This window comes from Chaetodon trifascialis, chromosome 11 (assembly GCF_039877785.1).
Source record: "Chaetodon trifascialis isolate fChaTrf1 chromosome 11, fChaTrf1.hap1, whole genome shotgun sequence".
NCBI lineage: Eukaryota > Metazoa > Chordata > Actinopteri > Chaetodontiformes > Chaetodontidae > Chaetodon > Chaetodon trifascialis.
The window spans coordinates 6221089-6231961 of record NC_092066.1 but is presented as its reverse complement, the minus strand read 5'-3'; positions in this window follow the sequence as shown (position 1 = coordinate 6231961).

The window sequence follows — 10873 nt, the reverse complement described above, 5'->3', positions numbered from 1 at the left end:
GACAAAAGAACATTTTTCTAGCTGCAAACATTAGAATATTATACAATCTTTTGTTGACTGCTGCTTTCAAATAGTCACTTGTCAGACCTAGAATCAGGGACATTTCTATGTTAAAAATTCTCTCCATTTCACTTATAATTTCAACCCAGTATCTTTGAAGTTTAAGAAACAATGAGTTAAAGTTCCTACATCAGTTTTACACTTGAGACACGGAGGGGAAAGCGAGCGGTTGAAGGAATGCCTGCGGTGAGGGGGTATATGTAATCTGTGTAAAATCTTAAGTTGTATCGCTCTTGTCCGAGTGCAAATGAAATCTTTTTTTGCCAGAGACCAAATGGTGTCCCACTTTTCTTCATCTGTGGTCACAGACAGCTCCTTCTCCCACACACCTCTAACCATCAGTGGTAGAAAAAACATTAAGTTCACGGTAAAATGAGCTCAAAGACACTGTCAATTGTTGTTGAAACAGAATTTTCTTGACAGCAGATATTTCAGGGTGATCAATAAGGGTTGTGCTGTGAATGATAAAAGCCTTATTTGCAAAAAGCAAAAGAAATCTTGTTTTGCCAATTTGTAACTGTTAGTAAGCTGTTTAAATGACATAAGCTGGTTTAAAAAATGAGTCTGTTTTAGTGAAGTGTGTTCGGCTTTAAGGACATTTTATGGTGCTGCTGAGCTGTAGTGCATTATGAGGAGAGGTGCACTCCTGTGAGCATTTTCTCATTCATCAAGTGATAAGTTCATGACAGTTCATCCTCCAAATACACACAAATCAAAACGTCCATCCCATCCACACAAAACCTAAAATATAATGAAAATAACATCAGCAAAGCCGATGGAGAAAGACAAACATGTATACAAATTTCATACGAAAGTCCTCAATAGCTTGACAACAAAAACGAGCGGATACGCCCAAGAACAAAATCTGCTCGAGCGATTCGATAATCCCTCCAAAACTGGAATCCTCACAACTGAAAATGATGATCCAGATCTGGAAGAAAAGGCAGCCAAAAACCTGCAAGCATCCAGCGCACCGACAGCTCTGCTTCGCCAAAGGTCATTTGACAAATGCCAAGAGCTGTGGTGACTGTTCGGGGAATAACCATGAATGTTTTTCCCTGCACAGTCATCAAATACATGTCTTATCTGCTGCATGGCGTTTAAGAGACAGACAGACAGACAGGCAGGCAGGCAGGCAGGCAGGCAGGCAGGCAGGCAGGCAGGCAGGCAGGCAGGCAGGCAGGCAGGCAGGCAGGCAGGCAGGCAGGCAGGCAGGCAGGCAGGCAGGCAGGCAGGCAGGCAGGCAGGCAGGCAGGCAGGCAGGCAGGCAGGCAGGCAGGCAGGCAGGCAGGCAGGCAGGCAGGCAGGCAGGCAGGCAGGCAGGCAGGCAGGCAGGCAGGCAGGCAGGCAGGCAGGCAGGCAGGCAGGCAGGCAGGCAGGCAGGCAGGCAGGCAGGCAGGCAGGCAGGCAGGCAGGCAGGCAGGCAGGCAGGCAGGCAGGCAGGCAGGCAGGCAGGCAGGCAGGCAGGCAGGCAGGCAGGCAGGCAGGCAGGCAGGCAGGCAGGCAGGCAGGCAGGCAGGCAGGCAGGCAGGCAGGCAGGCAGGCAGGCAGGCAGGCAGGCAGGCAGGCAGGCAGGCAGGCAGGCAGGCAGGCAGGCAGGCAGGCAGGCAGGCAGGCAGGCAGGCAGGCAGGCAGGCAGGCAGGCAGGCAGGCAGGCAGGCAGGCAGGCAGGCAGGCAGGCAGGCAGGCAGGCAGGCAGGCAGGCAGGCAGGCAGGCAGGCAGGCAGGCAGGCAGGCAGGCAGGCAGGCAGGCAGGCAGGCAGGCAGGCAGGCAGGCAGGCAGGCAGGCAGGCAGGCAGGCAGGCAGGCAGGCAGGCAGGCAGGCAGGCAGGCAGGCAGGCAGGCAGGCAGGCAGGCAGGCAGGCAGGCAGGCAGGCAGGCAGGCAGGCAGGCAGGCAGGCAGGCAGGCAGGCAGGCAGGCAGGCAGGCAGGCAGGCAGGCAGGCAGGCAGGCAGGCAGGCAGGCAGGCAGGCAGGCAGGCAGGCAGGCAGGCAGGCAGGCAGGCAGGCAGGCAGGCAGACGATCTTTAGGATGCAGCAGCAGTTTATTAATAATTCACTGTGTGCCATTATGCCATCCTCCTCTTTTGTTTGCAGTCTGATGTGTCGTCTCCTGTCGACATCCAGCTGACTGACACTTCGTCAGTGCTGCTCCGTCAGCACTGACCGGCTCCTCCCTCCAGCCAGCGATGCTTTAAAGTTCGACTTTGTGAAATTCAACCTCCTTAATTCACAAACGACCGATAACTGAGGCGGATAACAGACTGCAGAAAGTGAACAACGGATGCCAAATATGTGTCTCCCCCTTGAACTCAGGGGCAAATCAAAGTATACTGATTGATTGATTTATCAGTATCAGTCTTCAGAAACTCATATCACTGCAATCACAGTGTACTTGTATTACACGCACTGTGGGGACAAACATTTGGTCACAGGTTAGGGGCACTTCCCAAAGGTCCCAAAAGGTTCATTATTAAATATTAGGATTAAAACTTGTGCTGAGTCCCAATTATACACTACAAACTAACTCTATACAGTATGTACTTATCTTAGCAGTGTGCTGTTTATATGGTTTATATGGTTTTTCCAGGACTTTAATTGCCATCTTTTGGCCTTCTGAGATGTTCCTGCAGCTGTTTCATCACCTTCCACTTGTTTTTTTCCAGCTGGGAGCAGCTTCATTGCATTATGGGAGAAAACTACCACATCACACTTAAAAATCAAGTGTTTTTCGGCCTGTGCACAGACTGTTTTTGTCTCTTTTCCAGTGTGAACAAACAACACACTCTAAACCTGCTTAGAATTAATATGCAGATGGATTTGGGACATGGCTTTGTTTTTCTGTGTATGGTTAGAGATGAAGCAGTGAGGGTTAAAGTTCGGTCAATTCTCCAAAGGATGAACGTAAGTCAATGCGTTCATAATACGTATGGAAAACTGGGAATATTGCAAATACAGTTTCATATGTTTCTGTCCTCATCTGAGAGAAAAGCAGAGCATTATTCTCAAACCTTCGTCAACCCTGAGCCGCCGGAGGATTACGGCCCAAAATCCCTCGTCATTGTTTTTGATGTGGCATCACAGAGAGAGAGAGACTCAGCCTCAGATGCTGTGGGACCCGGAGGTTTCACCACTATACATCCCAGCCTGTGCCGAGGCAGAGCCCCACTGTGAGCGACACAAAGATGTGAGCTGTGTGTGTGTGTGTGTGTGTGTGTGTGTGTGTGTGTGTGTGTGTGTGTGTGTGTGTGTGTAAGACTGGGCACATCCAAAGCAAATTACAGAGACAAAAGAGGAATCAAGGAGGCACCAAATGAATGGCGTCTTTTTGTTTTTGCTCTTCAAAAGACAGACAGATGGTCCAACTGAACTTCAGGCCCGCTGGATATTTTGTTATTTTGAAACGGTCTGTATGTTGAAGAGGAGGTGGAGGTCAGTCGCAGGTCAAAGATCAGCCAAAAACTGAAGGCTGCACTGGTTAAAGTGAGCAGGTTTTAATAATAGAGAGCGTTTCGTTTTTCCCATTTGGGAATACTCCATTTTTTGGCTCCTTGTACTTCTTCTCCACCACATTTCAAAAGGAAATATTGGACTTTTTACTCCACTACAGTTATTTGGCAGCTATACTTACCAGTTGCCGTACAGGTTGAGGTTTCATGTTAGAAATATGAGTTCATAAAATATGATCATTTTTAAAGATTAAATCAGTGGTTGCCAACCTTTTTGGCTCACAGTCATAAACTGTATAAAGAGTGGACGCTGCTTCTGGGTTTGAAGAGTGAAGCCAATGTTGGAGTGTCCTAAACCTGCATTCTTTCTAATGGCCAGCAGGGGGTGACTCCACTGGTTGCAAAAACAAGTCCAATTGTGCGTAACCTATGAGAAAATAACCATAAATCTCACTTGATTTATTACCTCAATAAACATTTTGCTAATGAGTTCATGGTCTCACTTGCTAGTTTCAAGTCTTCTTCAAGGCAACATGACGTTAATTGTGTAAATTATGGTCCCATTCAGAATAAAATCGAAGATAAAGGAGGGTATGCTTTAGGGAGTGGCTACATTGCGCTTGAAGGTAGCAACTCAAGGCTATTAGCTGCTACTAGCATAACACATCTGAATCTCTGACTCTCAAATGTCAAGTTGCACTGAGGGTAATGTAGGCGCCATGTTCTGATGAGGAGGATAAATGTATGGAATAAAAAACAAAATTTCTGGTTCTGCTGTATTGATTTGAATACGTGGAGATCTCTTTTAAACCTTTCTGATTGTTTCTGTTTGAGGCCAAAGAGGTGAATGTATCCACAATCTCACAAAAAGTAAAGTTAAAGAATAGTTTGTGCTGCAGAATTACAATTCTTCATCTTTCCTCCCTCATAAATCATCTCACAACCCCTCAGATTTATCTTGTGACCCTTTGAGGGGCCTGATCCCCACATTGGGAAACACTGGACTACCAAACTGTATATAAAGGAAGTTTAAATTAGCTCCATCTCGACCTGCTACAGCTTTAAAATCCAGCTAACACACTGATGTGTCAGTATTAATATTAATCTAATAAAGTCATATATGATAATAATACATCAGTCAGTGTAATCAGATATCTTTTTCATTACACACATTTTTCTTTGTCAAACATTGGCACCTTCATTGCTCACAGTAATGTAGTTTTCAGCCACAAAAGTACATTTTCCTTCACATGTGAAGCACCACCTTTAAGCACATTGACTTCCTTCTGTACTTTCACTCAGGTGGAATCCACTGCTTTCTACTGGTAATGGAGTATTTGTAGATTGTTGTATTGGAACGTCCTCCTCTCCTGATTTCCACGACAAATCACTGCTAAAATATTCTGTCATATTTCTTGTTCAGCCGCCTTCATGTTCTCTGACAGCGCTTTCCTTGCTGAACAGATTGTTTCTGATTCGTCGCCAGCCCAGCGACAGTCCTGCTGGTTCAGTTCAAGGATCAAGCGCTCGTCACACTCCTCAGCACAATGGGGCTGTCTGTTTACTCGTACAATGGTGCATTTTTTGCTGAGCTAAAATCCACCCCAACCAAAAAGAAAAAAGTTGACATCCAGCCTCTGGCGCGCTGTTGTCCCAGCTTGAACACCCTGGTAGCTGCCACCGCTCCGGTCCGCAGGCCTCGACGGGAGCCTGAGGAGGACGATGGGCCTTTTTTCTCACATGAATAATGATGTAACAAAAAGTAAGAAGAAGTGAAGGGCCTCCAGGCAAAGCTCTCACTCAATGTGAATTCTCCTCGCGGTCAAACCTTTAGCTCGCGCCGAGCGTGGGGCTTTTTGTACTGTTGGCATGACAACCTCTCCGTTAATGGCGCAGCCAGGCCCATTGTGCCGCTCATTGTCTAAATGAGGCCTGCGCACAGCTGCAGCCATGTGCAATTTGAGGTCCAATTTTTGACAGATTGGATGCTGAACGAGGCAGCGTGGAGCCTCAGAAAGGTTAATTCTGTCAGCGGGACGCATGAGGAGCGAGAGCAGTTTAGTAAAATTGATTAAAATACGTCTTTATCCAGATCAGATTGTACATGCTGTTATTTAACTGCCTGGACAGCAGGTTACTTTACTTTTAGTACTTCTAAAGAGTGAAAAAAGGCCCTGATTCTTTCACTGCTCAAGAGGATTAATGTGTTCTTGATATTTTAATTTTCTAGCAAGATATACTTTGGTGAAGGTGAAGCCTACAAGTAGTTACTAATGGTGTTAGTAAACATGAACACTTATAACTCAGCAGTAAGCTGTTAATGAGGACAATTTGGGGATGCTAATGGTTGAAAATCCAGTTGGTTGAAACCCTACTCACAAATACTCGCATTAATGAATAATTTATGATTGATTAAGCTGTTACAAGGGACAGTCTGGATAAAAACTTTGGGTTATCTAATGTTCACAAAAACAAAAAGACAAAGCAATGTTAGCAGCTCTCTCTCTCAATGCTAACATCAGCATGCTAACATGCACACAGCAACAATGCTAACATGTGGATTTGTAAAGGCTAAGTTATGCACACTTGAGTTAAAGTTACTTTGCTTGAAACTACGATCAAAAAACGGGCTTAAAGCAGCCATAATGAGTATTTTTACAAAAACAGTGTGTGAATGAATGTCCATCAGCTCATTGTTTAGCTGTCCAACCAGCAAAGTTTGCTGTTTTGGTTCAGTCTCACAGAGCAATTTTCAGCCAGCTTGTTTTCAGTGAAAAAGCTCCAAAACAAAGTACACAACCTGCTCAGGACTGGACAGCAGACAGACGTAGTTGGCGACCAGCTGGTGAGCATAGTGGAGCATTTAGCAGCTAAAGAGCCAGATATTTCCCTCAGGAGTTGGTAAAGACCAAAAACAGAGCTAAAAGCTAGAAGGTGAATATGTCAATGTTGTGGTCTCAACTTGTTTCCGCTGCCACCTAGTGGCCAAAAAATCAGTTAGTGCAGGTTTAAGTTGTGGTCTCATTCATGCAAACATTTGCTCCGTCTCCAATTCACTTGAAATGAAGCTCGTATGACTTTTGAATTGTTTGACAAAGGAGATGTGCGTGGTTTAACAGCGGCAACACGCTGCATCCTGACAGCTGAAAGGTAAAGACTGCAACATCCCCAGTTTGAGTCCAGGCACCTTTGTTACATGGGGGGGTTACCCCTTGCTCTCTATTCCTGTTTCCTGTCTGCGTCCATAATGTCCACTGTCTGAAAAGTAAGGCGAACAAGATCGTCCCTTCAGAGCAACATGTCAAACAAATCCAAAAGGACCAAGACAGGAAGTAGATCACAGGCTCATCAGAAACAGGATGGAGCTGCTGGACCACAAAGGCAGCAAAGTAATACTGACAATCCAGCTGATGACCAGAGTAACCAGGCAGGTCCCTGCACACATAATGCGGGGCTAATGGGGAAATGAGGAGCAGCTGTGCAGGGAGGAACAGGGTCAGGTGAGTGGGGGCAGCTGGTGGACAGGTGTGGAATGAAAGTGCATGAAAATACAGCGAGAAGCGACCATTTTTAAAAGGCTAAAGGTCAAAAAACTTCTTTTTCTGATGTCAGGATGTGATTTTAAAAAATGTTGTTGTTCCTGCCAGATATTTTGATGTCAGGAAGCAGAGTCCTAATGAGACCTGATGGGAGACTCTGCTCAGCTGCAGTCTGACTTTGTGATTCATTTAATAAGATTGTATATTTCTGCTGCTTATAAGTAAGCTATCTGCAAAAGAAACACATCTGTCTGCCCTCACGGAGGCCGAGGTTGCTGTGATACCCACCGAGCTGCACATCGATCCCCCAGCGTTCAGATTTAACCGTCAGCTGACTCCTCAGACAGCAGCTGCAAACTCCACAAAACAAGGAACCCGAGGCTCGTCTCATCTGTTTAAGCAAACACACAAAGATTTGGGAACACGAGGGGAAACTGCTCTAAACAATGTGACAGCGACGCCCAGACAGCCGCCGCTGCATTATTCATCACAGCCGGAGAGGGAAACGCCGCTCTCTCTCTTTTTTTTTATCTCTTTCAATCACAGTCAAATGTCGGAGCACATATTCAAAAGCAGCTTCATTTATAGAGGTGGTTTAATGCTGAGGAAGGTTAGACACACACGGTTTAACTCCGCATACTTCAAAAGCCCATCTGAACTATTTGTCACCCCTGCCTGGCGAGAGGGAAAACAAATTCATATTGGTTATTCTGTCAGAGTTTTTCCTACCAGTGAAATTAGATTTAGTTTGCAACAAGCGTCCTGCAGCTTTGATTTATTCATGGATCAGCATTTTCTGGTTCCAAACTGTCGTCTCCACATGATCAAAGCGGTGAAGACAAAGCAGTGACCCATTAGAAAGTTTTCACACGTCTGAAACTTTCTCATAAGACTAAGTCACTTTCTAGATAACTGGAGCGTCCTGTCAAAGACGCAGTAATCGCTTTGGATCAGCAGATATTTGTCACCGAATGTCCTGACGGTCCTCCAGTAGCCGTTCTGATGCCTCATTTATTTTTCTTATCATTTAATTGGATCAGTTTCAGGTGACTTTGTAAAGTAGTGTGTGATTTCAGACATGCAATAACCTGAGAAGTATATGCTATTGCTAAGCCACTGTGCAACACTCAATGACGCTCTTAAAGAGGAGGTGACGGCATTAAACTGAACATCAGTTCAGCAAAGATGGCCGTGGGATGTCTTTTGTATTTAGCCTTTGTTGCACCGGCACTTATTGTTAGATATGACTTTTTAACTTTGAGAAAGCAGCTGAAGCTTGTAGCATGTGATCAGATTTGGAGGCACACAAAGAAGACATTCAGACATTCATCACTTTCCCATTTTTGATTCTGGCACTAACTACCGTGGATTTTTATCTTAACAGTGATTCAACGCCTCTGCAACTCCTTTACAGCGTCTGAGGGAGCTCAACCCACTGCTTCACTGAAGGAAAGGACAAGCGAATGAAGAGATCGTCACCGGTTTGATAATGAATGCACAACAAATACAGAACGTATGAGTTAGTGCTGCTGGTTCTGCAGACCAAAGTGGACTTAAGACACAGAGGAGCTTTCCAGGAGACACTGAAAATGTATTTTGTTTATGTTTGCAGTGTTTCAGGCCACTGTGCAGTTAATATTTGTGGTTCCAAACAATCAGTGTCTGATTAATCTTTTCTACAAAAACCTCGTCAAAACCTCTCTGTCATATGAAACTCTAATAAGGAACCAAAGTCGAAGTAGCGTAACATAAAAAAAAAAAAACTAGCCTGGAAGGTGGAAGCTGAGATGTCACAACAGATAATCTGGAACTAAAGCTAAAGAGGTGGTATATATACTGGAGGGCTGATGAATTGGGTTCAGGTGTGCAGGCGGGTGTGGAGGACTGGAGGTAATGACCAGCAGAGGGACAACAGAGCAAAAGAAGACTGTGGCCATGACGTGTCAGTGCAGCTGGGAAGTGAAGCTCAAAGTGCGTTACAGAAATATACGTCCAAACTCCAAAGAACTTTACTGTTCGACCCACAGCAGAAACAACGGGAGACTAAAGCAACAGAAAGATAAAACACACAAAGGTTTAAGCAGAAGTCAGCCTCAAGTCTTGGCAAAGTCAAGTTGTGAACTGAGTCTCAAGCGTGTGTTCGGTCCAGATCCGGCTGTTCTCACTGGGAGGCTGCTGAGCCCGATTCTGTCGACCACTGCGTAAACACCAACGCGGCCCTGGCTATTAGGCCATTAGCGCCACTAGCTGCACGGCTAACAGCAGCTAGTAGCTACAGCAGAGGGTATAGTGAGCAGCAGTTAGCGGTCACTCTGGTGTCATGCTGCCCCCTGTTTGTTTGGAGCGGCCAGTTCTTTCACCCCGTGCCTTTAACAATTTATGTCTTCAGTCAGAACAAGAAGAATTACAGATGGACTGGTTCAGTGCTGGTGTTGGATTCTTTGCAGGATTCAGAAAAAATATTGAATAATGTTAACCTTATTTTTAAAAGTAAGAGAAGCAACAAAAGACAAATATCCAAAAACAGGAGTTTAATCTTGAAGATATAAACACTTTCAGCCGCCGTCGGTCGTCCAGCAGGAGGAAAGCTAAACGCTGCCACACATAAACAGCAGCAGAGCTGATCATTCAGCGTGAGCGCCACCTACTTTACTGCCTGAGAAAGTCACACATTCAATTTACAGCAGCCTCGTCCCTCTCCATGCACTTCAGGACGTCGACTGTATTTGGGTGCGTCTTCTTTCACAGAGGTCACCCCCTTCTCGCTGCAGCTGACATTAAAGCAGAGTCCAGTGTTTAGAGAGTAGCAGTGTGTGTGTGTGTGTGTGTGTGTGTGTGTGTGTGCCAGGACTTCAGGGCTGCTCTAAATTATTCAGCAGTGGTGGGTTTCTCTCAGGGTGGATGGAAGTAAAAAGCAGAGCATCTTCTTCTTCCCTTCGCTGACCCGCTCAGTGCCATCAGCAGCGTGCAGCTGGGTCGCATTAATTATTCATGGTAATAACTCTGTGAAAGGTATACGGAGGCCTTCAGCTCTGTGTCTCTCCCTCTTTATCCCCCCCCCCCCCCCCCCCCCCCAGCAGCCAGCCTCGCTCCCTCAGAGCCAATAAAAGCTCGGGGTTCTTCAGTAACGGTAGAAACGTTTGAGCTCACACGTTTAATTCTTGAGCTGTATTTTCTGCTCAGACGTGAAAAGCTGAAAATGAGCAGAATAAAGAAAGAAATCGGTGTTATTTGTCTCGATTAGCTGGCGGCTGCACCTCACACATTTTAGACTTTTTCTGTCCATTAGAGGATCAGTTCTGCTGAATTACAAAAAGACATATTCTCTCATTTACCTCTCGTCAGCGGTGGAGTGTAAATACTCAAGTACTGTACTCAAGTACAAGCGTGAGCCAGCTTCACCGGAGTCTTTTCATGCTGCTTTATACTTCTGCATTTCAGAGGGAAATCATGATAATCTAATGATACTGCATATAATAACATAGCAGTCACAGGGGACATTTTTCTGCATTGAATAGTTTGACTTTAGTTTGTTTTTTGTGTTATTTGTCCAGTTTTGAAGACGTGTGTCTCTGAGATTTGATGCCTGCTGTCCTCGGCATCACCAGAAAAACTACAGCACTGGTGGTTTTTTAATATTTAAAAGAAAAAAAATTGTTTACAGTTTCCTTACAAGTCACCTCTTGAGGTTGTGGAAATAGTAACTGTTGCTTCTGAGGAGGAAGGACAGAAGTAGGCTGACATCATAACTCCATAAAAACCTCTTACAACCAATACAATAACAAGCGTTCCTGAGTCCATCCAGTCACATCCTTTATCCAATCAT